The sequence below is a fragment of the Calidris pugnax genome, unplaced genomic scaffold, assembly GCF_001431845.1.
Source record: "Calidris pugnax isolate Ruff unplaced genomic scaffold, ASM143184v1 scaffold41, whole genome shotgun sequence".
Lineage (NCBI taxonomy): Eukaryota > Metazoa > Chordata > Aves > Charadriiformes > Scolopacidae > Calidris > Calidris pugnax.
Genome location: NW_015094509.1, coordinates 19,503,204 through 19,529,962, shown reverse-complemented (window position 1 = coordinate 19,529,962; position 26,759 = coordinate 19,503,204). Strand labels below are relative to the sequence as shown.

Below are 26,759 nucleotides of genomic sequence, written 5' to 3'. Positions count from 1 at the left end.
CCAATTGCCTGGAATAAAATCCAGGCTTTGTAAAGCAGCCACAGACTAGTTTTCAGACATGTCCAGTACCCAAATCTCCAAGCAATTTAATGGGACTCCCAGTAATTCAGCATCCCAGAAAAAAAAATATATATGGAAGTCCTACACATTTCATGTAAGTGTCTGACACAGCACTGGCACTTAAAACCCAGCAAATATGCCAGCTATGATGTTATTTGGGTCTGCGCTGCCATCCCAGCCAAGGCTTCCACCAGAGGGAAGAGCCAGGGAAAGTGCCAGGACACACACCGAGGTCTTTACATAATGCCCCAGCCAGTCCTGCTGAAGCAAACAGGATGGATGGCTCCTTCACTCCAGTAGATTAGGTGGTATCTAAAAAAAAGCACAGCTAATTACGTGAAGTCTTTGAATGCCAGTATTTCCTGAGAGGTGACATCAGGGATTGTCCCTCCTTTTAGAGATCTCAAGACTGAGTGTTTGAGGAAGAGCAGAGACACAGAGCAGTGTTGGACGGTGCCAGCAAGACCGGACCTGCTAGAGCCTCCTGAAAAGCAAAGTGAGTTGATTGATAGCAACTGAGGGGCTCCACAAGAGGATGGTTTCTCCCCCAGAGCAGATCTGATGCTGGACAGTCACGGTGATGACACAAAATGAGAGCATGCTGTAACATCCCGAAGCCTTCACCTGAGCACACACTACGCCGGGACCAGGTGAGGCCACAGACACACACCTCAGGAGGCAAGAACTGATGCATTTTGAAATCACCATTTACAGCAAAATTCTGGGGTTTGAAAGCAGCACAAAAGCAGCAGAAAGGGAGGCTTTCAAGAGTCAGCAGGTGGTTGGTGTGGCATCACCTTGGTCCTCAGGGTGCTGGGAAGGGGCTTTGGAAAGGGAGTCTGCAATTTTCCAGCAGCTGTCCTGCTATCGATGCCGTGCATCACCCAGAGCACATTACGTTGATGTTACTGCTGCTAAGTTTACAGGCATGGGTTTCAGGCGGCCACAGAAGAGGACACAACACTTGAGCCCAGTGTCCCATCCCACTGACACATCCCAGAGCACAGTAAGAACACTAAGGATTTTAGGGAGACAAGCAGCATTTTTGACATGTATCTACAACCGGCAAGAGACCCGTTGGGCATAGCTGTGTATTCACTGGGAGACAAACGGCACCTTGCAGAAGCCAGGTGTCACAAGGAGGCAACAGGGACTGTGACATGCAGGGGTAATTCACCAGCTAAATCTACTAGCTGTTTGTTGTTGGGGTGATTGTTTTGGTTTTACTTATTTATGCTTTAAAAAATATTTGCTATGCAGGAAGCCCTGAGCAAGAAGAGCACGGCCAGGTGAGCAGAGAGGGGCGCGAGGCTGGTACAGAGCTGAGTCTTCTTGAACCTGAAGCAAACCAACATACTGGAACATCACACAGGTCTGCTGCTCTGTAGGTACTGTGCTACACAGCGCTCCTAACCCAGGGATGCTGCTCAGAGCTGCTTCTGTACAGCCTAGAAACTCCCCACCCCTATAAAATACATTATTTTGTGTTTAATTCTTTTGTAACCAGCTTATGAAACCCACAAAAATACCCATTCTCAGCCTGACCTTGCTATTTGTTTTGCTATTCCAATACTCTTTTGGCATCACCTATCTCTGTACCAAGACCAAGAGCAGCTAAACCACTGTTTTCTTCCCTGTGGCCACCACAGCAGCTGTTCGGAGGTCACCATCTAGTGGAAGGTGTCCCTGCCCATGGCAGGAGAGTTGGAACTAAAGGTCCCTTCCAACTCTACCCATTCTATGATTCTATTTATCATGTCCCTGAGCACAGCTGTGTGTGGACCAAACACACCATGACTGCAGAGCAGTGCAGGGGTGATCTTGGGGGCTGAGCGCACCATGTTTTTTCACCTCGTCAGCCTCAGGCTTAAGGACACGTTGGAGCCACTCTCCCTCCACTGAGAAAGACGTGCACCACTGTCGCCTTGTGCCTGCCCGTGCCACCACATGTCTGCTTGCTATTCTCAAAAACCCTCTTTGAGATCCCCAAAGGTGATGTACATTGTGACAAGCTCTGCCAGCTTTACATCACTTTAAACATACAGGGCATACCTCCAATTTCACTGCCATCTCCAGCGGTCAGGGCTAGCACAAGGCTAACGTATGCAGTCAGGAGTTCATCCAAATGACACAATTACTCAGCCAGACTCGGCTGGGAAGAGATGCTGAGAGACCCTCATGACACACACGAAATGCACCCTTCAGGTTTTCACAGACAGCAAAATAAGGTGCTTTTGGATCTTCTCTTGTGGCACAATTTCTAGTAACAGACCAAAACTAATCACTGCAATAGGCATCACTAAACGTTACGCCATGGTTGCAGAAGTTTCTTTCCTTTCAATAACATGCACCAAAAAGAACGTGTTTATAATGAAGCAATCCCTATCAATGGTGCGCTCCCTTCCCCCTTGCAGGCACACATGGGCTGCTTCTCACCTACTCGCAAGTGCTTTCTCCAAGTGCCTTGGGAGTGTTTTTAGAGGGGCTGATCCTGGTTTAGTGAAGTCCTCTGAAATTTTGCTACTGACTAGCAGAAGCAAGATCAAAGAGGAAAGCCGCTCCTTCTCTGCACTCCTCCAGTACCAGAGGGATGGCCTGTCCATGGCCACTCAGCAGACTCTTTTTACTTAAGAGAAAACCACCAAGAGAGCAAGGTCACACCAGGATGGGGATCCACGGAATGCTTTACAACAGAGCTAAAAAAAAATTGCAGTTCATCTTTGTATTCATATAGTATATAATAATTATATTTTATATATATGCTGGAGCTTGAGTCTCCTGCAGTAGATCCAGAGCACCTCACTTGCTCCTTGCCCTTCCCATACACATGGCAGCATATGAATCCCAGCCGCCCTGAGCGCTGCGGGGTTTGATTCATCTGTAGGAAAGCCTGGCTGGATTTCAGAGCACGGCAAACGCAGTTACAGTCTGGTTTGAGGCGTGCAAGCAGAAGACCGTGCTTGGAGAAGTGCAGACAGGAAACATGCCAGATTGTTTATACCTGAGTCATGACTAATGTTGACAGAGAAAACTGAGACAACTCGGAGACCACTATTGTGCTCAGTGCACATGTGATGCTCTACCCTAACTCCACCAACAGCAAAACTGGGACTAAGCACACATTACCCATGTAGATATCACACTTGTGTTGTATGAAACTATTCACGATGCAAAGCATGGGATACTCACCCCTTGTTGCATTTGCTGGGTTAGGAGAAAGGAGTGTCTTCTCCAATACACGAGCAGACTTGCAGGTTCAAGCGCTCCTGCTTCCAGGATATCAACCCTCCCATGATTTCCAGCAGACACCCCAGTGAGGGAGCAGCCACTCAGAAGACAACACTACCAAAAACTACTGACAACAGCAGAAGACAAGGAAAAGTCTGGGGCAGGTGGAGATGAGAAGCTCCAGGAAAGTTCACTGCAATTTTTGTAACTTCCCATCTCACTCCTTTCAACTCACCCAACTCTATTCCACCTCTTGATGTTCTTGCTTACCAGGGAGACACAGCAGTAACAGCATGTGTTTTAAACCAACTGGGAGCAGTGAAGAGGAAAGCAAGCAAAGTCTGGGTTAGCTTTAAGCATAGGGAGTGAGTGTTTGGGCTCGGTTATATGGGGATTTGGGACACATCACCGACTTGCAATAGAAGGTGTGTGCATGGATTCTAAACCACCATAAAAAAAAGAAAGGCCCCGAGGCTTCATTTTGGGGAGTCCTTGTTACTGCAGTATCTCTGAGCACTCACTCGGGAGAGATGTGCCCTTCACTCCCACACAGGGCTTTTTGCCAGCTTGGATCCACCCTTATCCTCAGGGGTGGGAAAGTCAGACCTGCCAGACTGCATGTCATGCCAGTCCCAAGTTACTGAAAACTGAAAATCTATATAGCATATTACACCCATACAGAGAGGGTGACTAGTTGAGGTCAAGCTGGGGACCCGACAAGTAAATTCCTTTAACCCACTCTGTGTTTGTAGTGCAGCCTTTATTTCCCCTTGCAAATCACATTTCAGCATTTCCAGTATGACTCCAATGCACATCTACCCAAACTAAAATACAAGCTCTTGTCTTTTACTTTCCCCACCCTCCTGACCAACCAGGTTTCTCCCCTTGGGAACCATTTTCCAGGGCAGATATGACCGGTCAGACCTGCCACCCGTCACGGTAGTTGGGAGCAATACACATCTGGGATTCCCCAAATGGCTCACAGCTGGATCTGCTCCACCACACAGACTCCTGGCACAGCCATCCCCCCATAACAGCCCACTGCTCGCCTCCACACCACCTCTGCTTGGGGATAGCCATGCTCCTGACCTTCCCTGCTCCCCCATCTACTCTACTGCCTCTATTTTGAACATCAGCCACATCTCTCTTACCCATAATCTGGAGACATTTCTCTTACATCCCAACACACAGCCCAAGCAGGATCGCTATCCTGCAGCATTTTTCTCTATCCTTCTCAAAGTTTTGCTGCAGAATAAAAATTGCAGGTAGAAAGGTTATTTCTCCACCTTCTCACCACAATTCCCATTTCAGCTGAACCCTCCACCCTGTAATAGTCAAAAGCATCACTGCTCAGACCCTTACCCCTGCTAGTCACCATCACCAAACCCTTCCCACCTCTTCCCAGAGCGGCAGAATAAGGAACGCCAGGCTCCCCTTGGTCAGGGTGTTTGGTTCAAACCTCTCAGACCCCCTTGCCCCTCTGCAGTTGCCTGATCGTGTTCATTAACGTAGCAGCACTTGCCTCCTCCGCTCCACCAGCAATGCCAGCTTCATCCATCTGCTTGTCAGCTTCCCCCACAACAGTCTCCACCTGTCCCTCCACACTGCCCCTCCAGCATGGGGAAGGGACCTTAAAGATCATTAGTTCCAACCCCCCTGCCACAGGCAGGGACACCTCCCACTAGACCAGGTTGCTCAAAGCCCCATCCAACCTGGCCTTGAACACTTCCAGGGATGGGCATCCACAACTTCCCTGGACCATCTGTTCCAGTATATCACCACCCTCAGACAAAAGAATTTCTTCCTAATATCAAATCTAAACCTACCCTCTTTCAGCTTAAAACCATTAAACATCATCCTATCACTATAATCCCTTATGAAGAGTCTCTCCCCATCTTTCCTGCAGGCTCCCTTTAAGTACTGGGAGGCTGCTATAAGGTGTCTCCAGAGCCTTCTCTTCTCCATGCTGAACAACCCCAACCTTCTCAGCCTGTCAACTTGCCTCAAACATCTGTCCTAAAGCAAGATGAAACATCTCTGCAAACAGTCTCTTATTTGATCTCAGAAGCGGTCAGACGGCTACCATAGAATAACTGTAGTTTACAGGCAGCTGGGGTGAAACCTCTTCAGGTCTACCTTTCTCTATTTGTAAAATGGGATAACAGCACCATTCCAGCCTTCTGGGAGAGCATAAGCCTGAGTGCACCAGTCCCAGGGGCCTGGCAAGACACCGCAACAGTATGTGACAGAGGTACATATAATCTCAGACTCCTCAGCCTAAGTCAAAACAGTCAACAGCCTTCCCATCCCTTCAGGAAATAAAGGTGTTACTTTCCAAATAAGGTTTCTGTACAATATTAAGGGATGCAATGTGAATACAGACAAAGTGTGCGATACTGAAGTTAATCACAGAAAATAGGGGCTGGGAGGGAATCCCATGAGAGCGACACATTTATTTCATTATTATATCACAGATGACATTAAGTATCCAGCAAGTCCCTCAAGGCAGAATTCTTGCATAAAAAGCATCCCCATTTACCAAGCATCATAGAACCTGCAACTGTTCTATAAATAAAGGGTATTTACAAAGAGAGCTGTTAAATATTTATTTTTCTCTGGAGACTGAGTTCTCTGTTCATTTGTCTCCGTTGCAGAATCTGTCGGTATCAGGGAGCAGCGGAGCTCACCTAAAAAAAGACTAGGAACCAGTCCAGAGCCTGATCCGGACACAGCACCAGCCTCCTCTACAAGCTGGCGAGGGAAAAGCATCCAACCTGACACAGAGGGAGCACGAAGCAAACAAAACGGGAATGATCTCATCCAGCAAAGGTAGAATAAGGAACGCCAGCAACAAAGCAGCAATTAATGAAGGCTATCATACCACTCTGTCCTTATGGAGCTGGCTTGGCACTATACATTTAAGAAGTGACAACCTTCAATTGTTAAGAGTAACTGCAGATTTGCATTACATTTGCTTTGTATCTTGGGAACAAGCACGTTACTCACAACTAATGAATTAGTGATTTTTTATTTTTTTTTTTTTTTTTAAGCTGACGGTTCTGGAGGGGGGGAACCCAACCAAAAAACCGTGCATCTGAAATACACTTCACTGCTAACCCTTTGTAGTAGCAATTGTAATAGTTCTTACTCCAGCTTGCCAAAAGCTGAGTTTTAATTAAATATTAAAAAGCTATTTGTTAAAATAACGTTGCCATAGCAACTGGAGAAAGCTAAAATACCCTGGCGTTTCTGACTCACAGCATATTAATCAACCACCAGCTATTATATAATGAGCACCCCCCCCAGTCCCCGCCAGCGCCGGCGGGAGCCATGGCACCCAATGCCCAGACCCGTAGCCCCCGAGCCGGGCAGCGCTCCCGGCCGGACTCTGCCCTCCATGTGCTTGCTGCCTGCCCCGGCTCAGGAACGGATGTGTAGTTATCCAGGCTCGATGCCCAAATATTTTGGGGAAGCCGGGCTGGAGTGCCCAGGGTCCTCATGGGGGCAGGAAGGAGGATGGCGTTGGGAAAGTGGAGGTTCGGGCAGTGGGTGCAGGGATGGTGGCTCCCTGCACGCCCCCAGCAGCGAGGGGCTTAGGTGGCTCCTTCCCAGCAAGCCCCAACCACCCACCTCCAGTGCTCGTCTCGCAAATGCAGCACTGGCAACGGATCTATTTCTGTAAAATTTTTTTAAAAAATTTATTGGAATTATTTCTTGCGGCAGGTGCCTCTCTACCTGTCAGGCCAACTGTGCAAAACTCCGAAGGAGTGGAGATTAAACCTTGCAAAGGCAAACCAGCTCTGCCACTCACCCAGAATAGCTTATTTTACAGATTTAAAAAAAAAAAAACACCACCACAAACAGAAACCCCCCAACAAAAAAAATCCCCATCACATCTCATCCCCAACCAAGCTGAAAAAACCCTTTTACACCCTGTGTCCACGCACCGCAAGGATGGCAACCTCAGCCATCCAGCAGTTGAAGCTGGCTGACCCACAGCTACTGCTGGCACTCGCTGCCAGCCCTTGGGAGGCTTTTCCCTGGGGACACAGCTTGTATTAGAGGTGGTGGGACTTCTCCCACCACCTTTGTCCATGTCGTGGCCTCACCATGTGCTCTGCAATGATGGGAACAGCTGGAGGAGGGAGTCCAGCAGTTGAGGTCCAGAGCAACATGGGCGAGGAGGAGGAGGACTGGGAGGGAGAAGTACAGTTGCATTGCTCAGATGGAGTTGGGGACAACCTTCCTCCCCCTCAACAACTCGTTTGTGCATTTAACACACCCCCCCCCCCTTTTTTTTTTTTTCAAATGGAAAATAAATACCTAACCACGTAGTTATTAACTGAAAGGAATGTGATGAATATTACAGCATTTGTATGCCAGCTTCGGTTTCCTGCTGCTTTGTTTGGGTGTCACAGGCTGTGGCTATGACAACCGCAAGCAGTTATTGGACTGATGTCATTTGTGACATCATGCTTAATGGAAAAGAAAAGGAAGAAGAGACACTACCAAAATAAGAAGAATGGAACAAAACTCGCTTTTGCCTCTTCAAGGAGCCATCAGGTCCCGTCTAAGGACTAAGGTCCTGAAGGACCACCATGCTGGGCTGCTGGAGAGACAGGCAGCAGCAACCCCGTCCCTACCAAAGCCCGGACAGCGCTGAGCACTTGAAAAAAAATCTACCCTCCTCCTTCCTCTCAGCTGCAGGATGAACTGTGAGTATAGCAGTCACACAGAAGAAACCTCCTCACCCCTTCCCGGCTGGGAACCACCAGCACGATCCAAAGCTTAAGCCTGGCTACCAGGTCTGAGACAAAGGGAGCAACAGAGGCTTTCAGCTAAACCTTAACTCTCCTGGCTAAGTTTCTCCTGCTCTCCAAACAGCTTCTCCTCCCTTTCTCTATTCTTCAGTTATAGCAGTATTTCCCCCCCCTTTTTAAAAATAAAACAGAGTCTGCCTAACATTTCCGGATGGTTGCCTGACCAAGCACAGGGGAAAATGAACATTGATTTTGTGAGGCGTGCACTGCTTAGAGAGGTGGCTTTTCCGGTGACAAGCACAAGTGAGGGTTTCAGCCTTTGAGGGCTGCCTCAGCTGGAGCCGAATCTCTCGCCCTGTGTAAGAGCGAGGAGGCAGCACCACTGCTGCATTTCACCAAGCCATTACTGTACGTGGTGCTGGCACTCATAGGACACACCACTGTCAGAGCCTTTCTTTGCAAACAGAAAGCGTTTGTGAATTCACTGCTCAAGATCAAAGTAACAACAACAAAACCTCAAACCCCCAAATCCATCCAAATCTTACCTGGTAGAGAACAGTCCACTGCAACAAGTATCTCATTTATAGTTACACATCCAGAAGCCTTGACATAAACTGGCTAATTTTTCCAAGTAACTTTTCCCCAAGTTTTTGTAACACACGAAAGGTGCTTCTCTGCTCTCGGTGCTCTCCTGCTGTGCCTCCACAGCCCAAGGCTGCAGCCTGCCCCTGGCACCTCTGAGGCCCCACCTGATCTGCAGCCAACCCACCAACCTGTCCTCACACATAGCATCCTGGGGTGGGAGAGCAGCCACACCACCCCGATCCAGCTGAAGATGCTTCTCCTCAAGCACAGGCAACCGGAAGGAAACCCTCCCGCTGCATCCTCCCAGGGCTTGGTCCCCATGAAGAGATGGCTCTGCCGTGCACAGGGGGATCTTGCCCATAAAAACAGAGGATATTGCTCTTAAATAACAGAAGAGAGATGCTGCCTTAAAAGGGGAGGTGGATTAAAGCCTAACAGGTGAAGCAACTGCTGCTTGCAGCTCCTTGCCCTGCCTCTTTGCTCATCAGTGTCCCCAAGCCCACTGGAAGTGGTTGGAGCTCCCCAGACCAACACCACCCCTGACCACTCATAACACAGCACATCAGCACTTGGTTTAGCTTCCCTGTGTCAGTCAGAGCCACCCCCTGAACCACTGCTGCATCCCACGCTGCTAGCACCCCTCGCAAGGGAAAACAGCTCCGGGAGCAGTCGTGGGCAAGTTTCACCCTCTGGGTGCTGAAGGGCAAATGGAATAAGGGAAGTGGTAAAGAAATCTCCTTTCCTCCTCTCTTCATTGAATCTCTTCATGATGAACACCTGGCACTGAAACATTTTGCAGGACAATACTGGAAGGGGATGCAGAGAGCAGACATACAGGAATTGAGCTATTCCAGCTCTGGTTTCTCCCTGAGCTTCTTAGCAGGATGTAGTTTCTCAGTCAGCATCACCCTGCTGCAGCCACCTCATGCTTCCCAGTTCCTCACTGAGACTTCTGCCACACAGCCATACATATGCCACAGCAGGAGGAGACAGGTAAATGGGAATTCACAATCTCCTCTCACTGCTGAGCAACAACTGCATTTCACTGCGATAATTTCAGAGTCATCTGAGACCATACGTGAATTACCTGGGCAGCGTCCAAGCAGCTTGCTCTTGTTTTCTCTCTCACCCTCTTAACACACCTATGATACATCAGAGGCACCCACATACTGCCTGCTGCTCTCAGAATCACTGCTTTGCTTTGACTTCACAGCACAGACATCTACCTGGGACTAGAGGTCCACTTCTGAAGATCAGGGGCAGGTCCCCTTGTTTATTCCTTTTGTTGAAACAACCACCATAGGGGTGCATTAGGGCACAGATTCATTAGGACCTCAGAAACACTTGCCAAATTTCAACACTGCCTACTTAACAGAATAAGCCCAAGCAAACTTTGCTTTTGAGATGAGCAAAGAGCTTTTCTAGCGTATCGATACACTTTGAGAAACATAATGTGTAAACATGGTGTCTTCCTGCTGAATTTTCTTCACCTAAACCTAAATCTAGTCCACAGCCAACATGGCTGTAAAAAAAATAAAAAAAAAGAGGGCAGAACCCATCCAGTGCAATACTTTGTAAGCAACTGTTGAAAAATAAAACCCACAGCTTGATTAGCAGCTCTTGTGTGGCAGTTTAAACACAAAGGAGTTAGGAGAAAACATCTATGATTCAAAGGGAGAATACGAACTACGGACCTTACTGAGGGTGGATCAATACAAAACATCATCATAATTTCACATACTTTTTCTCCCAGTAACTGCACTCATTGCCACTATTCTTCACAAAAGGCTGAAAGCAGGATTCCCTACTCAGGCTTTACGCTTACCAGTCTCTGAATGAACATTAGGCATTTACTAAGGAATTTTTTTACCATGCCTTTACCGAATACTGATGGACTTGGTTTCCCTCCTGTTAACAAAACATAACCCCTTCATTTTTACAGGCTGATTTCAATTTGGGGCTTTATTCTGTTCTAGCCCAAATAGATTTGAGTTGCTGTAACAGGAAGCAGGCTGTAAGGCACTGAAACAAAAACGGAAACAAAATTCTGCTGATTTCCAAGTAACCATAGATTTCCATCACCATAGAACAGTGTAAAAATGGGATGGGAGTTGGGCTGATTAAAAAAAAGTCAAAACACCCCTCCCCACTTATTCAACCCCTCTGCTAAGAAAACTTACTTACAGAAAAGTCACAGAGCCCAGAGCAATAACATCCAAACTCCCAATCCAAGCTGTAGCCTCCTATGTCGCCCAGCACCAGCTCAGAGCTGCCCCAGGAGCTTATACTGTACCAAGCACATGGCCAGGGGCTCCAGCTGGGGTTGCTGAGCCCTGGCTGGTCCACCTGGAGAGCTGCAAACCCACAGCTGATGGGAAATCACAGCCCAGACCCTTTAGCAATGTATAGGAAAAGGCCGCAGTGCAGCTGCTCCTTAAATGCATTTTATATATCTATATATCTGTTTATATTATATATAAAAGCTCCTGGCTGATCTGCTTTGGTGGAAAGGACGGAGCCAAGAATGTAGGTGTCTCCTGTGGTGTAAAAGCTCCTCCAAAGTTGTTTTACCAGATCAGGGAAGAGCCCAATATTGGACAGTTTTCTGTTTTGATGACAGGGCTGGGGTGCTGTGCACACATACAAAACCAACCTCACAGGGAATCTGCACTCTTCTCCCCTTTAGAAAGAAGCAGGTTTTCTTACTGAGGAATGTCTTGCCTCGAATCTCCAGCAAGATTTTGTCTTTCAATGGTTGGTAGAGCTTGGAAACAACAAATAAGCTTCAGATGGTGCTAATGGTCCATTCTGCTGACCATATTCTCAGTTAAATGCATTCATGTGGTTCATATCTGCAGCGAGATAATTATTCAGCCTATGAGGTAATACAATGCTGACTTTATTTTGTGGGTTGCAAAGAGGTGCCAAAGACACACAACCGGTTCCAAAAGACTGGATTTGCTTGCTGTAAACATTTCTTAAAGTGTCTTTTTAAAAGAAACACTAAAAAATCTTCCTTCTGTTTGAGCAAGCTTGGGTTTCTCATGTAAAAAAAAATAGAAAAAAAAAAAATCAACCTACTCACAGCACTGCATGTCTTACATCCTGGGAATTTCAGCACTTAAACCTCTCCGAAGGCGAGCAGGACTTCTAATACCTACAAAAGAGGGAAAAGCTATGTAAGTCAGGGGAAAAAAAAGAGGAGAAAATATCAGCCATCTCTTCCATTCTCTGTCTGGCAATTCAGTTTTTTTGCCAGCACCTGGGAATGCTGACTGACAGGAATTGCAGCAATTCCCTTTTCTACTGACCACCACTGACAGATGCAGAATTTGAAAGATTTGGTGCTCCAGCCCTGTTACAGTAACACAACGAATGCTGGGGGCCTCTTGGGGAAAAAAAATTCCACATTTCTAAGGCCAAGCAGCCAGTGGAGAGCACTCACACGCTGATGTCCTAAGATACCGCCGCTGCGGTTTGGACTGGAAATACCCACAAAACATCTGCTGCAGCAGACATATACCAGAACAAGTTCTGTTTGGCTAGGGGGAACTTTGACAAAATGCCATCAAAATTGCCCTTCTCCTCCTTAAAGGGCCTCACCTGCTGTGTCCCAAAGCTAAAGGTGGCTTTCCTCAATTTTGCCCTTTTTTCTTTTTTTTCCCCTAAAGATATGGGAGAGGAAGGTTTAGCTTCAGCAGTTGCAACAGAAGAACTGATACAAAAATTTTCCCCTTTGGCAGCGGCTGCATACACACCTGAAAAACACTGTGCCTGCAAGTCTGCAAAGAATAGGTAAAGAGAAAATAATAATCGGTCATGGGACCGCTCTGAGTAAAAGAAATACATGCAACAAAACACCCTGCTACTCCCTGAAGAAAAGAGGCAGAAGCTCATCGATTGCTTTAGCAGCACCATTTTCGGCTCAAGCTAAAGAATTTGAATTTGAAACCTCATGCTCTTGTTATCTGGCCAGTGGAGGGTCAGCTGGCAAGCCCGAAAGAAATCGCTCGGAGTCTTTTGCTCCTTCCCAGCAGGTTAGGAAGGTATTTTTTTGGCTCTTTTCAAGGGAAGATAGGACTTGATTTCCTGAAAAAGCATCATGGCTACCGGAGGAGCCAGGAGGCCAGGAGCTGTTACACAAGTAAAACCATTTTTTAAGAGCTTAGAATAGAAAAAGCTGTATGTTTATTCATAGATAGAAAGGAAGCTGCTTCCCGCTTTGCTCCATCTCGGAGTAACGCAAAAAAATGCTAGTTTCACTGAATTGTAAAAGAGAAATAAACACATGGGATAGCTGCAGATTTTGCGTTATTTACACCTCCACCCCTTTTTGGACCCAGCAGGCTGCCTTCTGCTGCCCTTCCTCCCTCTTTTGGGTCAAATCCCCCACCCTGTCATCATAGTCCACAAGCCCAGGGCCAAGCAGTTTCTTTAATGGGCTTAGTCCAGTTACCTTACACCAAATCCACTACCTGACATCCTGCCTTTTAGGTGATGTGTCAGATGTGCAAAAGTAACCCTACATCTTGCCAAGGACTAAAACCACCTCTACGAATAAAACACTTTTAAAGAACAACAAAATTGCCTATAATGCAACACAGCGTAGAAAGTTAATTAAAAGAAATACGTATATACGGTGCCATTCCTCCTTAGGACTGTATAATGAGCCTCACAATTTTCGGTGCTTTTCCTAAAGACCCAGCTGGTGAAATTTCTGCGAGGATCTCCGCTTTCAGAAACATAAAGCAGGAAGAAATCTCCAGGGTTATTAAATCCAGTCCCTTGCTGTTGTACTGCACAATCCTCTTCAGAAACTATGCAAAAAGTTTCTACCCCTTGTGGCTACAGGAATATGATTTCGGTTAAACATAACAGCTCAGAAACAAGTTGGTAATATATGTATACACATATATACATACATATTTCAGATCTTTTAAACAATTTCATGGTTCTGGGAGATCTGCTTCTGCTTTTGAAAGTTGCCTGGAGTTAGGAAATAGTGAAATGAAGGCATCACAAACAAGTTTCATACAGAAACGTCAATTTTTTTGCAAATTAACATAATTACTAATGAAAAGAGAACTCTTGCCCTCGTTTGTTCGTCCTGAGCATCCCTGCGTGGGCAGCTCTTGAGCAACCTCCCGTGGGGGCACATTTACTCCAACCCAGCTCAAGGCAGGGCAAAGCAGCTCTCATTGGCACGAAAGTGATGCTTCCCTGAAATGCATCACAACTCTGGGATCAGGCGAATTCAGACCAGAGCTGCCCATTCCACAGGAGGGCATTCATGCAAGCATCAGGTCCTTACCTACATGAGCTGTAGGTGAACAGCATAAACACCATAAACACCCTCACAGTCAGGGACAAGAGCTGGGGAGATCTGTATCTGCTGGCTCCCACGCAGTGTCCTGGTGAGTACACGTACAGAACAGGTGATGGTGGTTTATGAGTTACCACATACCACCTGGTTCACAGGAATTGCCTCTGTGTGTGTGTGTGTACGTAGCCCACATCACGCAGCAGATAACTCCCGCTACCCATTCTCTGCACACTGAGCAGGAGACTCGGCTACCAGCTGCTTTGTTATTCTGGATGCTTTCCAAAAAAAAGTAACATCTTGTGGCAAAACAAAACAAAATAAACAAAAAGATTTTAAAAATACTTCTCTAAAGTATGTAACATGATAAACACCAGCACTCTGTACAGTTTCTGCAACCCAAACACTACAACACTAACCACTTGAAAACAGGCTTAGTTTGCTTTATTCGCCATGAAATTTCTTGCAAAAACCAGATTGTCGAGATATCTTTAGAGAACTAAAATGTAAATCTCGAGCTGCTGTTAGGGCAGGGAAGAGAAATAACGGTACTTTTTAGATGCTTGACAGAAAAGTTCCTTTGAGACTCTCTCAACCTACGGAAATGATCAATTTTGCAAAAGAACATTTTACAGAGAGAAATGGAGTTGGGAGCCCTAAAAGCACTTGCTTTCCCCAGCTGTGCTCCAGACGAAGAAAAATAACCCCCAAACTCCTCCAGACCTCTTTTCCTGAAAAATGCCCACTCGGTGGCTAACACCCTGCTGCTGGTCTGCTGAAAGCATCGCTGCGGAGCAGGTTGTGCCCATAATGCCAACCCTCTGCAGCCCCTCGAGGCTTTGGTGCTTCCCACCAGCACTGCCCGTGACCCATCCCCATTGCCCTACTGCTCCAAGGGCCAAAATTTGGTGGGACAGACAGTAGGTTTGGGCCACCTTTCCTTCATTAACCTAATGAGCTTTGGGATGCTGCTTTACTCTGCTGCTGGCTCAGCAAGGCAGGAATACGGTGAGGCTGGGGTGCAGGCTCGTCCCTGCTCCTCATCTCCCAGTGTTTGTACAGTACTAGGCATTTATTAACATTTCAGTCTAGCTTATACCTAGATTTCCCTAAAAACTACCATGATCAAAATTACCACCTTAGAGATCTGAATTACTTCTAAGACTAGACTAGAAATGCCTTCTATCGAATTAAATATGCACAGCTGTGTCGGAAATGGGGGGTTTGCAGCCCATAGATTGCAGACTGTTATTACAGCGTGATTAGCAGATACAAGCATTCCTGAAAGTCGTCTGCATCCACAAGCTGAAAATCCCAGTTATCCCGGCGGATCCTGAGCAGCCCAACAGCTCCCAGCTGCCGGGCCGGCTCCTGTTAAAGATTCACCAAACCTGGCAGACTTCAGTGCAAGGGAGTGATGTGGTCATGAGCACCCTTCATTTCAACACCTTTCTACAAAGATAATAAAATTAACCCATCCCTGTCCCCATTCCTAAAAAAAATGCATAAAACGCGGACGCAGAGTTTCTACTAAATACCTACATAAGCCATGAACAAGCTAATAAATACCCCAGAAGTGCTCTGGGGTCTCTCTAAGCACACACACCCCGTGTGGATGGTGATGCTCGGACAGGACCAGGGATATCCCTCACACCTTTCCAGCCCCAGCAGTCTTATCCCTGCCCCACTCAGCTTTCAGCCGCCTTCCTCCAACCTTTTGAACAAAGCTGAACTGGAGACGGGTATTTCCACCCCACAGCAGCTGCTGATGGCAGCCCCAGTGCTCCCCAGGAAAGCCACCAGTGCCAACCTGGAAAACACAGGGTAGGAGGCTCTTGCCAAGGGTCATCTTCTCCACCCCAGCAGTGTGACACCTGAGTGCACGAGCTCTTAATCCACGCTGCACCATCTGCAGGTACCTGTGAGCAGAAACTGTCCCAGGAAGCCACTCCAAGGCTGCAGCACGCTGTGGCTCTCCAGCCTTTGCTTCCTTCAGAAAAACTTCTATAAACTACAAGAATGGACCAAGCCCCTCTTTGCAATGCCTTCTTAATGTTACCAGCTGCTTTTGGAAATATTTGGAAGCATAAAAATAAGCAAAGAGCAAGTAACAGCAAAATCAGAGTAAATAAGAGCAAAAAGCAAATAAGCCGTCTTGAAAGAAAAAAATTAAAGGAAAAAGTTTCACAGGCTTCAGAAGATTTTCACTGTCACAGAAACTATTTCCCCTCTCTTAGAGCTTCAGAAAACATGCCCTCTATCAGGATGAAAATGATCTTCTTACATCCCACCAGGGAGAAGCAGGAGGGCGATGCTCCGGGGCGGTAGACATCTGAGCCAGGCAGCCCGGGCAGCCACCGAGGCCGCCTTCACCCGACCACTGCTCCCAGGGGACTGCCCCGAGCCCTTGGCCACAGACTGCTCGGGGCGGAGGGGCTGAGACGTGTCTGCCCCCAGTTCTACTTGAAGCCAGCACTTTCCTGTAAGAAGATGTGGTTTGGCTGCCGGCAGCAGCCGCGGTTGGCCTCGGCTGGGGCTGGCGAGGGTCCTGGCCTGGCTTCCCTGGCACTGGATGGACAGAGGGACCACGACTCTCTGCTGCTTCTCATCTCAGCGCTTTCTTTAAAAATATGCCAACAAACATCAACATTAACCCCCGCAGCCCCAGCACGGGGGGTGTGTGGTGTGTGTATCCCCCACATCTCCGCTCGGGTCGTCCAGCCTTTCTGCACCTCACTTTCTGTCATTAACACTAGTTCATCGGAAACCAGAGAACTGAACAAAAATGAAAGAGAATGGGAGAGCATTGCTCAAAGCAGATTGTATTTACTTTTCAACACACCCCTCAGCTGTGGATGTCAGCACAGAGAAAGGTATATTACGTACTTTTCTATCTCCTTAACTGTTCCTAGTTTCCTTCAGCAAATCAAAGTGTTTTCTTGAAGGGTGAGAAATCTCAGTCTCGTATACTATTTTAAATTGGCAGCAAGGGCTTTAAAGCATGGAGAAGACTGTCTGATCATGTAAGAAAATTCAACCAGAGAGAGATGTCCTGTAGGGTTCTAGCCAACAGAAAGTTCATTATTAATTTATTTGGCCTTTAGTAGAGTTAAACTATTTCACATTATTCCTCTTAAAGCCTGCATTTCAGACTGTCACCCTCTGGTTAGTTACCTACGAGACAAGGCACTAAAGGCTTGCCCATAGCAATAAACGTGTTGGAAAACAGTTGTCAGACCCTCCTCTGCCAGAACCATGATTGATAACTGTTTTCCAACACAGTGGTTGCTACAGTAGGATGCTTTTGCTGCCCAACATATGTACAGCAATAACTTTTATTTTATTTTTAAACAACCGAGCTGCTGACTGTTCATTCACTAATTAATTTTCAACACCACAGGATGTCCAGTCCCTGTGTTAAGATCCATCTAGGTATCATTGTACAAGTTTGCTCAAGAGACACAGAATATGGTGTACACAGGGGACTCAGCCAATAATCACATGCTCCTTTCACCCCTCCCAGATACCCAAGCTCACAACAGCAGCAGTGCTAGAGAGGGAATGACCAATGAGAAAGAGAACTGAAGTGAATACAACACAAAAGCACAGTAACCCACATCAGTCCCCACGGTCTACATGTACCTGCCAATTTGGAAAGGATGGGGGTCACCATTTGAGAGCAGGCAGGTGGGGGAAGCGATGTGAGCAGCAGCCCGTCGGCATCCCTTCACATGTGCACAACACTATTTAACCCAGACTGCAGCCAGAAATACCACCGGCTATTTTCGCTGCTCAGATCCGCTGTCAGAGTGACACAATTTGAGGCCTCCCAGTACCGCTGTTAGGTTTGGCCCAGTCTCTCCAGTTTCAGCCTGATTTCCTCAACACATGACACAGCCCAACAGCAGACACTCTTTTCTCCTGCTCTTAATTCATTCCCTCTTTTGTTTCTCTCAACCCCCAAGCTGAAAAGAAAAAAAAAAACCCAACAACTTAAAAGGCAAAAACAACAACAACAAAAAAGACTGATCACGGCCAGCCAGAGACTACATTTTGCTGTTATAAAAATAAATACAAGAGGAAGGGGTTTCCCTTTTCCGGCTGTTTAGACCATTCCTACTTTTGGCTGTAAGCACCGAAGTGTTTGCAAATTCCTGCCAAACACTGCAGCCGTCAGTGCAAAAGTGGTACAAGAAACGAAATGAGCACAGGGTGTAAATATAAAGCAAGAAATCACTTCACTCCATTCAAATAACGTTTGTGCTCCATTCGATCTTGAAGACCAGTGCCATTAGGTGTTACTGAGTCTCTTATTTTGAGTAAGAGTATCCATGTCACTATATCTGGGAAGTTAAGTGAGATGTACCTGGGTCAGCAGCCCCTACATTCATGCAAGGTGACCTACTTTCAGCAACTAGTCAGTCATCAAGAAGCCACAAAGAGACCATAGGAAAGGTTGCCCAGAGTCCCCTACATGATGCTACACGGTCCCACTCGGTGCTGAGCTTCACCTGCTCTCCTCACTGTGAACTCCCGGAGCAGCTCCTTTGAGGTGAGCATCTCCCTGCCCTGCTGCACTTGTCTCCTGGCCACACAGCCCCAGTGCCCCGGCAAATGCAGCCGAAAAAGGACAATCTGCACATACCGAGCACTGAAAAACAGCGTCTGACCCGAGAACTGGAAAGGCTTGTGGAAATCCCCATGAAGCAGTTGCTTTTGTGGCCTTTTCTCCCTATCCTGGGGAGAGCCAGCACAGCCTGGGCACTGCGTCTGCTTATTCTGTTATGAATATGAACTTTGGGCCCATCCTTCCCCTCCAGCTAGAGTTTAACTTTTTTTTTTTTTTTTAAGGCTGAGAATACAAAGGGCTGGAATGAAGCTTTCTCCTTACAGCCTGCCAGTCTCGTGGTCCCACAAATCTGTGCTATCAATTTATCACCTTCACTGCGGCGATGGCTGTACTGGATGCCGATTTGTTACACCTCCAGGTCCACAGCCCCAACCTCCAGGTCCACAGCCCCAAACAGCCTGAGATATTTCTGGAAGCCAAAGCAATACAGGTTCAGACACTGAAAGTCTGATTCTCACAGATCTAAGTGCTGTCTTTGAATCAAATTAAGATTTGGATCCTACTCATACTGGAATACATCTGTAGCAGCAGATGCTTTTTACAGCTTTCTACCTGAATCAGGACCCAGGGCATAATTATATTTCTGAGAGTTAATCCTGCTACTACTTGGATACAACTTTGCTTCTCACTCCAGTAGAAGCAGGTTTGAACCAAGGAAGATAGAGTGCAACTCACAGCCTACTGTGAAGAGCTGCTCAGAAGAAATGCACTTTCACCCTTGAAAAATCAGACAAAACCAGATTTCATAGAAAATTTATCCTACCCTTCCACATAGCCAGCAACATGACCTTAATTTCTTCCCTCTCACGATATATTTAATGAGGGGGAAAAAAAAAGTACACGTGCACCCCCCTTTCTCCAGTGCTCCTTGTTATTCTTCCAGAACAATTCTTCAAAGCTGCTGAGATCACTGTATGTTACCTCCTTTTTGAAGGATCAGATACATTGCATCAAAAAGCACGCGGGAAAAGTTCTAGGGCATGAAACCAATTTTTGCACACTTTTATCTGGGTCAGCTTTTCTATTGATTCTGCAAATACCATATCATTTTTTAAAGCTAAGTTTTTTTTAGTTTAAAAAGAAGAAAAAGAGAACATCAGAACTTAAGTCAAACATCCATCTGAGTCAAGGATTAGTTTTGTTGGGTGACTCCAAATCAAAAAGGTAGATTTTTTTTATAATAATGTCTAACTAACAGTGAAAGAGCATCTGGATTGATTTCTAAATTCAGTAAATGCCCTCTTCCCATACTGCTTCTGTTTTTATGAAATACTAGTAGGTGTACAAAACTTAGACAGCTGACAACATCTAGGAAAGCTGATGTGAGACAAACACATTAAAAACACTCACACACGTTTTACCATTAATTCATCCCTCCCTTTCTCTGCCCCCCTGCCAAGTTTTGCTCCATGGTTATGAACTATTTGGCACAGCCTCCAGCTTTGCTTTATGTTGTTTCATCAACCTGATGTGTGTCTTGAGGCACTCTGAAATAGAAATAATAAATAAGAACTGGCCCCAGGTGACAAAAGGCTGGATCCTGTTTTAGGAGGAGGTGACTTGCTGCAAAGAAGGTCTCATATCAACTTCATCTGCACACGCAGGTGGGAAATGGAGAAAGGATGCTTCCAGGAGGATGCCTACCAACAGGTGACAGTTTGTAGCAGGACTGACTCAGAAAATTTGCTGGCAACTCCAAATGACAGGATTAAAAAAAAAAAAAAAGTAGTTGGGAAGTCTAATTAACTCTTGGTGAAAACAAAGTACTAATGAACTCCCTCTTAAGTGCTTTTCAAGGATGGAGTCCTTTTACTTCTGAGAGATGCTTTTTGCATATTTTGGTGGTGGTGTGATGCTGATAATAACAACAGGTTGCCCAAGAGCCTGATTAGCAAGTGTGCTTCTGCTGGAAGCTGGGTGTCCGCTTTGGCAAGACCTCGTTTCAAAGGGACCCGGGTAGATGATGAGTGAGGCCATTTGCACACACGCTCTCACATCAGAGCTCAAGAGGGGTCTGGCTAAGCCAAGCGCTTCTTTCCTGGCTCTGGGACACCCGTCTGGCACTCTTGAGATCCAGAGGATCGTCAGGATGGATCCCTCAGCCTCTTCGTATTCTGTTTTCCCCATCCGGAGAGTGGGGAGGGAAAGATGAGTAATCGTTTCCACCACATCAGTTGTGTAACACAAACAAAACCCCCAGCCTAACAGCTTAACAGTTTCTGATATGCAAATGATTAAACCCCAACATGTTCTCGCCACGGTTTTACCCAATTAAGCCTTGTCTTCACTAGCAAAGCTGTGTGAGTCCCGGACTAGTCTGCGGGATGCTGTCTCTAGTGTTGCTCAACTACAACCAAAGACCCACAGAGGTCCAAGCTGCCGTCACCATGGCAGGCCACAGGTCCCCTCACCCAGGGGTGACCCTCCCGCACCCCACCACGCCATACTCCATCCACAGCCCAAGTCCAGTTCTTAATATATTTCTAACTGCAAGAATAATTGCTGTATTACACCCTGACTCCTCTCTTCCCCCATGCATTAATGGGTTGCTCGGAGCTTGCAACCTTTCAAAGAAAACGGCTTGAAAAATAAGAGCGGGGAGGCTCACGTTAAATAGGGAAATGAAAACGCATTGCTGGCTGCCCCGAAAAACTAGGCCAGGCTTCTCTCGGCCAAATCTCCAGGTATCTCTGAGGCAGTAACAGTTGGCACAATTCTTAAAATACGCACAGGCTGATTAAAGGCTGGCTTACGGCACCCGCTACACTTAAAGCATTAGCAGTGAATTTTAAAACCAAACAGACATGATGATTTTTGAAAGAAACCTCCTCCAAGCACAGGGCTGCTCACTGAACCCCCTCCCTGCCTGGCTCCACCACCTCAAAACACACCAAGCGATCACCCGGAGAAAACCGGGTACCAAAACTCGGTACAAGCAGAGATACCAACACCTTGGTTGTTGGTCCAAATTCAAACCAGTGGCTGTTTCAGCCTTGAAGTGGGGCTGCAAACCCCATCTTTGCGGGGTTGCTGCCTGCCAGCTGCCATCCTGCTCCCTCCCCAGGGGCCTGGCCCCGGCGCCGGCCTGGCTGGGAGATGGCTGGCATGGATGGCAGAGAGGAAAGGGGAGGGCTGAGCAGGGACCACCGGCTGGTGGACCTCCATGGTGTTGGACACAAACACATACCCCACCCAGAGAGGACACCTTCTCTGGGGAGGATGTTTTTTTCTCCCTGTGCACCACATCCTAGGTCCTCTCCCTGATCTGCTCCCTTCGTGTCGGGAAAGCTTCGTTAGTGGAGAGGAGCCCAACTCTGCCCATCCTCAAAGCAGGATGGAGTAAACAGCAAGTACCGTCCCCCCATCTCCCTCACACCAGGGAAAATGAGGGCTGCCCTCCTTCAGCCACCTTCTCCACCTTCCCATCAAGCCTCAGAGCACCCCCCACCGCAATTAATTTAATATGGGAAGTGTTTTCATCCTCTTAATATGGATGAGGTAAAGCAAGACTGATAGTTTGGATTTATCTATGCTATTTTGGACTAAATTAAGGCTGCGGCTTTGCAAGACTGCAGATCTGGCTCTGTAGTGCCCAGTACTCGACTGAGACCACCAGGTCCCAGCAGTGCAAAGCTGGGCAGACCCCAGATGCTGGTGGACGGTGTCCCCAGCAGCCCATCACCCCTGCAATCACTGCTGGCTGCCATTTCTGTACCAGGCTGAGGGCCATGGTGCTGCAATGCCCCTGAGAGTGGGGTGGGCTCCGGTTCCCATGGCTACCAGGTCACCCCAAACCACCCTTCCCAGTCACCCCAACTCCCAGAGATGCATTTCAGCCTGCTTACTGCTAGTGTAATGCCTCTGGATTTAAGTATTCAACCCACTTTGCAACAAACGTAGATGCTTTTGTGCTTGTGCTCTTGCACATGGACTTCAATAAACAGATTTTGGCTACCAGTGACACGGCAGATTGTAATATGTGGGGCAGTTTATTCTCTTCAACAGAGCTGTCAGGCAAATGGGTCAATGTATGAATATGCTGGACCTGAATGGACTCTCTCAAGCTGGATTCAGAAATGGCTATGGCCAAATATAGTCAGAGGTCACCAGAGAAAGTTAATGGTAACGCTCAGATTTATACACAACCTCTCAGTGAGCCAAACAGCAGCTTTGAAGTATCTCATAGAAAGCTAAGTAAGTAAACACCTTCAAATAAAGCTCAGCAGCTCTCCAAAACCATGCAGGGTAGTTACAGCTCTCTTTAGCCTGTTCTTCATGTATCTTCAAAGTGGTCTGTGAAATCAGTCATAACTTTGCCACTCAATTTCTTTCCTTTGCGACACTATTGCAACTCTCGAATAACTGGGAAACAGCACAGCAACATCAACCAGAACATCCTCCACTGTACAAAGGCAAACTGCACAGCTTGGATTTAATTGGTATTTATATGCTTACATTTTCCAGATTAAATGTGTGGTCTAAGAAAAAACCTCAGCCAGAGTCTCCACTGTCTTCATCCAGACTCAGCCATGAGCTCTCACATGTCCCACCGAAACAACCAGGACCCCACTTGGGCCCTGAAATCCATTTTATTTAGTGCATTCTACCTTACAAGGAGCTCTGTAATGCTCTCTTCAAAGATGAACAGTACTCAGAAATTTTAGTCTTCATGGAAGCTGTACTTAAAATGTTTTTCTACTGTCCTTAGTGGGGTTTTATATTTTCGATGTGTGACAAAGCAGACATTGTCTTCAAGAAGCTGTAAATCCTGACTGCACAAAACGACCTTAAATCTAGAGCATCCACAGATGAAATTTGACCCCTAGAATCAAGATGCTCAAATCTCCTCTGCTGCTAAAATAAAGGCAGAATTTGGTCCTGGAAGCTTAAGGTTGCTCCCCCATTTGCAGCAGAGCCTAACTAGGAATTTGTCGAGTTTGTAGTCCGCGCCTCAAATAGCCTTGTCAAGTCATAGAATCGGCATGAAGCAGCCAAGGCAGGGTTTTATTGTCAGGGAATGTAAACAAATAGCAGGCAGTGCTGCTCATCTATCTCAGGTTGGTGCATATAATTTTAATTAAAGCATTTATGTAAATACAGATGCAAATTAGGTTCAGTATAGCATCTGGCAAATTACTATCAGAGCCCTGAGGCTACTGGCAAATTATCAGCATGAGCTTGCATGATGTGAAGGTACCAAATACAGTCTTGGTCCAGACGCTATATATTTTATTTGGCTTAAATTGGCAGTAAAACACCATATTGGTATATACATAAGAAGTTAAATAGTCTTCCATTTGAAAAAGAGCTCTTAGGAGGTAAACCAGCATCATTAAAATCCATCCTTAGCCTATGTCTAGCAAGAAAAAAAAAAAACCCTCTTGCATTTCTGCAACACCTATCAAAGGAACTCAAAGCGCCTCTGAAATGTTAATTAATCCATACTCTCCCCAAGGGAGACCTATTTTAAAGATGGTTATATGGAGTCTGCATTCATCTCTCATTTGCCAAAGGCTCACAGAAAGGAAAGCCACAGAGATCAAATCTGGACCTAGGAGCCTTGATTCCCTGCTCCTCCGCATTCTCATCACAAGACCTCCCTCCCCAAAAATCACAAGAACTCGCTCACACCAAAGAGGTGCGAACCTCTTTGGCCTAGATACCACTGCCTCAAAGTAGTGTTAACTTCAAAACCTTGTTAAAACTGCAACGGCGATTACATGACAAGAAAAATAAGGGAAAACAAATCACAAGGGGAGAAAAAAGACACACCCAATTTTTGAAAACTGAAGAAATCTTTAGATCATGCTGAAAGGATTTTATCTTTGGAAAATGAAAAGGCATGGCCAAGATAATGTTCACAGCAGTATCAGCATCAACTTCTGCTGATTATTTCTTCCCTCAAGGTGCACTTCCATCTTTAGGGCCTTGCAAGCGGAGATCAATTCCCCTTTTTTTAGAACCCTCCATTAAGATCAATGCTTGGAAAGAGGCAATAGCTCCTAAGGCTTAAGAGCACGCTTAACTTGATCAACATCAATGATGCTTAAGCACGTGCTTAACATTTTTGCTGCAATAACCTTGCAAAATTCCCAGGGTATGAACTTCCCATCAGCACTGAATGAAGTGAAATCACATTTCCAATTTATTCAGAATGGATGCAGAAGTCGACTGGTGACAAAGCACAGGAGAAAGAAGCGCAGTAAGGTCTGGAGTCACACGGATGCATTCACAGCGTGACAAAATGTGACACATACATGACATATCATTACTATGACAACATTGTTTGGAAGACACGTGTAACCAGCAGTTTGTAAGCATATGGTATTATACTGGCCCCTTCCTGTGATCGAAATTAAAAACAAAACAGAGGGACAGGAGCTCAGGGCTTGAAGCCACAGACTGGCCTGTTTGCATTCCTTTGCCCTGAAATCAGTTATAATGACTGCACATTCATTTAAATGCTTTGCTTATTGACTTGTTTATTTTATTTGTGTTTAGCATTTTGCTTCCCCCAAAAAATCCCCAATAAACAGGTAAAATAGCAAGTGTTGTTTTTGGACATTGGGACACTGGTTTAAATTCCTACAATGACAGTCAGTTCCTGGCTGCAGGGAGAGTGTGGAAGAGGGGGAACAGGGAATATAGATGTAATTAAGGACATTACATTGAGGTTCCATTTCCTGTGATGTATTGGAACAGGCTAAACATGAGAGCTTCATGCCCTGGGAAGCCGGGCATCCCTGCTCTCCATAGAGAGAGCTAGCACATATATATAGGAAGCTTGCTGGAGAGCAGTAACATTTCAGGCTCAGATGCTCCTATCCCGACTGGACTCTGGTTTAGCAAAATCATTTTTCTGGGTCCTCTTTGCAGGAAGAAAAAATGCCAAGTTTCACTGGAAGTGGGGGGAAGACTGTTATAAAAGATGAGACACTTCCCATTCTTACTTTGGGAGAAAACCAGGCCAAAATCACTGCCTTGCCATGTATTTGTTTCAAGTCAGAACCCACATTCCTCATGGAGGCCAAGTTGGCGACTTGATGCTTTCTTGTTGATAATCACATCTCAATAGACTTTTATCTGATCTGAGACTTAATTGGGCAATTCCAATAGACTGAATGATTGCATTAGTTTTGCCAAAGGCAGTAAGTAACTTTAAACATACAAGCAAACAGATAAGCAAGAGACTTGCAGGTCTGACGTGGCCTTTCCCATCTGTGGCACTCAGCTGGCACATCCTTAGGGCCCCATTTGAAAATCAGTGCGTCCTGTACTGTACTGAGAAGCTGAGCTATTCAGGTAGCAACTCATAACTCAGAGACACGAGTGCACCAGATGGAAAGGAGAGGCAAGAGGGTATGGTCCCAGCCAGGCTATGCGAGAGGAGGTTTTAATTCTCTGCCCGACCTTGTGTAAACCATTTTTATTCCTCAGTGCTTCCACAAAACCTGATCACAAATACTGGGATGGAAAACACATAAGAAGATACCAGGTGCTTGCATTTTAGGAGAGACAGGATTAAATAAGCACCGATAAAACACGCTCTCCTCTGCTTCTCCAGCAAGGCTGGGGATGACCTTGATGTGTTTTTCTCGAGCAAAGAAATGTGTAACTCTAAAAGGCTGGGGAGGAAGAGAGGAGCAATATTTTATCGAAGGACTTGTAGTAGCAGCGTAACAACATAAGCTTTTGACGGGAGCCAAGGATTGAAACTTAGCGTGGAAAGACAGAGTAGGTGGTGAAAACCCAATGGAGTTGGAGACTTAGGGAGGGAAGCTCTGCTAGGAAGAGTGAAGGGGGTTGCTCTGCCCAAGACGTAAAGTTGTTCCTAGTTTCCTCTGTCTGCATATTTTTCCACTTTTTATTTTTGGATCTTGCAACATTATCTAGCATTAGATGGCACATAGCTAGAGTAACAGCTGCCATGCCCCACTCCGGAGTGTGGGGGGAACACGAGAATCACCCTGCAAAGACAGACGATGAGAGAGGACCTGCAACATTAAAACGTGCCTTTCACCTCTGTGTTCCTGAGGAGGATCTAAAAACGCCCCTTTAAAAATTTACAGGAACTAAGACCCCAGAAGCACCCCAGCAGCAGACAAAAACACACGTAACCTTGTCAAAACGCTACATTGGGCGATCACATCAAAGCTCTGGTCTACAAGACCCCAGT

General features: G+C 46.3%; 1 protein-coding gene across 3 annotated transcripts in view; it reads right to left on the bottom strand.

Moving 5' to 3' along the window:
- Positions 1–26,759, bottom strand: part of ZHX2 (zinc fingers and homeoboxes 2) — a 77,385-nt gene that overhangs the window by 32,213 nt on the left and 18,413 nt on the right. For 2 of the 3 annotated variants that reach the window (XM_014965584.1, XM_014965583.1), the window contains exon 2: positions 11,715–11,790. The gene's annotated coding sequence lies outside the window, so the exon portion shown is untranslated. The remainder of the gene's footprint in view (positions 1–11,714; positions 11,791–26,759) is intronic. The other variant, XM_014965585.1, reaches the window with a different exon arrangement.